Source organism: Phyllobates terribilis, unplaced genomic scaffold, assembly GCF_046119375.1.
Source record: "Phyllobates terribilis strain yellow unplaced genomic scaffold, ASM4611937v1 Scaffold_13__5_contigs__length_258822181, whole genome shotgun sequence".
NCBI lineage: Eukaryota > Metazoa > Chordata > Amphibia > Anura > Dendrobatidae > Phyllobates > Phyllobates terribilis.
Window position 1 is genome coordinate 154856914 of NW_027362773.1, and position 3710 is coordinate 154860623.

The following is a 3710-nucleotide window of genomic DNA, read 5'->3' on the forward strand; positions in this document are numbered from 1 at the left end:
AGGTTAGTACATTGCACAGCGTGACATTGGGAAAAGTTCAACCCATCAATCAGACCCCAGTGGGCTTGATTTAGATGATCAGCAGCGCCTCCCATTTGACTGAAAAACGGTGTCAAGGATAACAGCAGGGGGAGTCGCGCAGATCCCGTCACTGCCACCAGTTTGTCAGGGGGCGCAACTCTGCTGCCTCCAATCGGCAGGACAATTAGGGAATTGAGTGACGGACGAGGCCACGGCTGCTTCCACTACTAGGCCGGTTATTAGGTAACTCACAGTGAGCGTATGGTATATACACCTCCAGTTCCAATGCATGGAATATATACAGGTGCTTCTCACTAAATTAGAATATCATCAAAAAGTTAATTTATTTCAGTTCTTCAATACAAAAAGTGAATCTCCTATATTATATGAAGTCATTACAGACAGTGATCTATTTCAAGTGTTTATTTCTGTTAACGTTGATGATTATGGCTTACAGTCAATGAAAACACAAATGTCATTATCTCAGTAAATTAGAATACTTTATAACAGCTTGAAAAATTATTTTAAAATCTGAAATGTGGTCTTAGTGAAATGTATGGTCAGTAAATGCCCTCAATACTTGGTCGGGGCTCCTTGTGCATCAATTACTGCATCAATGCGGCAATGTGGCATGGAGGGATCAGCCTGTGGCATGGAGGGATCAGCCTGTGGCACTGCTGAGGTGTTATGGAAGCCCCGGTGGCTTTGATAGCAGCCTTCAGCTCGTCTGCATTGTTGGGTCTGGGGTCTCTCATCTTCCTCTTGACAATACCCCATAGATTCTCTATAATAGATTCTCTATGGGGTTAAGGTCAGGCGAGTTTGCTGACAATCAAGCACAGTGATACTGTTGTGTGTAAACCAGGTATTGGTACTTTTGACAGTGTGGACAGGGGCCAAGTCCGGCTGGAGAATGACATTTCCATCTCCATAAAGCTTGTCGGCAGAGGGAAGCATGAAGTGCTGTAACATGTCCTGGTAGATGGCGGCGCTGACTTTGGTCTTGATAAAGCACAGTGGACCTCCACCAGCAGATGACATGGCCCCCCAAACCATCACTGATTGTGGAGACTTCACACTAGACCTCCAGCAGCTTGGATTGTGGCCTCTCCACTCTTTCTCCAGACTTTGGCACCTTGATTTCCAAATGAAATGCAAAATTTACTTTGCATTTACTTAGTGTGTCAATGACTGCCTTCTGGACATCTGTCAAGTCAGCAGTCTTCCCCATGATTGTGGAGCCTACTGAAACAGACTAAGGGACCTTTGTAAACACGTAGGAAGCCTTTGCAGGTGTTTTTTATTAGTTATTCAAATTTGCTGTGATAATGACTTTTATGTTTTTATTGGCTGTAAGCCATAATCATCAACATTACCAGAAATAAACACTTGAAATAGATCACTCTTTGTGTAATGACTCTATATAATATGAGTTTCACTTTTTGTAGTGAAGAACTGAAATAAATTAACTTTTTGATGATATTCTAATTTAGTGAGAAGCACTCCACAATAACTAAAGGAACCACTACTAGCTGCCACCACCAATCGTTTATACGGGCCGATTGGGCATCTGTTACAGATAGCCTATGGCTTTAGGGGTGCAGTTTACAGAGCAAAAGGAACATGGCTATTAAATTTCATATATTTTATCCGGAAAAGTAAGCAGTGTTTATAAAAATATATAAATATTATAGAAAATGGGAACAAAACAATCCGGTATACACAATTACATACAATAAAAAGGGATAACAAAAGAAAAAGTACTAAACCTGTGTCATGGAAATGGCTCAGAGCTTAGCAGAGGGAGGTATCCCTTAGGAAAACAGACAGAACTACAGCAAGCTTTACCTTCCAGGACCGACAAAATACAAAAACCCAAATTCTTCTTTTTATTAGATCAAGGTTACGCCTATATACCTCCCCTTGGTGAGCTAATATGGGGGCTGGTCATGGGATGTGCTGGGACTTTTAGAAGATTATGAGATCCCCAACTTTCAGGCTATCTTTGCCCCTGGAGGTCCCAGGTGGTAGATATTGATGTCATGTTTCCTCCAGCGATTTTACCTTTCTATAGAAACATGGCATGGATAGCATCATCCATCAGATCCAATATTAAGTTAGAGGGGTTAGAATGGCCCTACGATGATGTGAGTGAATGCATTATGTTTGTTCCTTCGCTACAATGCTGAAAATATATCTCCCAGAAATATTGGATTGATGCAAACCTCAATATTCATACTGACCACTGGCTGCAAACAGTCTAGGGACCAGTGGTTTGAACTTGCCTTGGAAGTGTACCTCTCTGCCTCTGTTTAAAGGAGTCCTGGGTTTAGGGTCTGGTTCTCAGAGCAGATCTCCCATTGTAATTACCTGGTCACTGCAGGAGGTCCCTGCTTCAACGGATGTTGAAGTGTCCGCTCTTTCTCACTTCTCCTGTTATAATTAGTTTCTTACTTCCCCAGGTATAATTAATCCCATATTTAATATGTCCCCACGCCGGAGAAGTCTTTATGGATTTTAATATTTTTCTATGAGAACCGGTAATTAGCAAAGGAGGCAGGAACCCAATAAAATGTGGGGGGGTTTTTTTGCGGAGGGGGGGGATTAAGCATTGCCCTATGGTGGTTTAGGGGCCAAGGTAGAGTGCTACCTATGCCACAGATGATTGGGGTTGTCACATTTCCATCATGGCAGGAATAGAGCTGCCTAGTATTCTCATCGTGAAACGCCAGAAGCCGTCAAAAAGTGATGGAAACTTGTCTACTGTCAAAATGCTGGGAGTTGTAGTTCAAAACAACTGAACAGCCAGAGATGGAAGAGCACGGCTTTACATGACGATGTCGCTGGAGGCTAGATCTAGAAACTACAGAACTTGTTCCACCAGATTCCAGATGTCTGATGGAAGCCCGTCCTCCAGGGCCGCGCCGAATCTGGGTGTTGGTGGGACACGTTACAGAATGTGACCTCTGCCCGGGTGTCTAACCACCGTGTGCGTCAGGAGGAAGGCTTCACACAAGCACCCGGTACAACACGACTGAACCTTAAATACCTTATGGCTGATGAATCCATGTCTTCAGATATACAAGTGTTACATAATCCATCCATATACAGTAAAATGACTGCGGTGAAACCATGCAATTTATTTTTTTTTTTTGTAAAAATCCAAGTTTTTTTTCTCTGAAATTGCAAAAATTGCAGCAAAAGAAGGTAAAAAAAAATTCCGCCCTGGTGCTCCGTTCCCGATCTCCTGCAGCATAGATGAACTTACCGCTGCCAAGAAGTGGCAGAGCCGCGCATTTCGTGCTTTGCGTTACATTTGAGTTGGCGTGCCCCGCATCTTACGCCCGCAGCTCTTGTGGATTTTTCACAGCATTTCTTTAAAGTCTCGCGCTTTGCTGGCGCTGTAAAACGCAGCGGATTTTCCATAATGAATGGGCAGCGGAAAATCCGTTGTGCATGATCACCGTAGAGAGAAGTGATCTTGCGGTGCCTGAAATCACTGGGGATGGGATCTTCTGGCAAGGGGGGAGATGGGCGGCTCTTTTTTTGCAATAGACTGCAATTTTTTCATTTTAAAGAGACATGCATCATTTTTTGGAACAATACATCAGTATGTAAGTGTGCGATTTCCCTACAGCGCTTCCGCTGGAGAAATGAGACATTACACTGTGCCTATTCACATCAGTAGG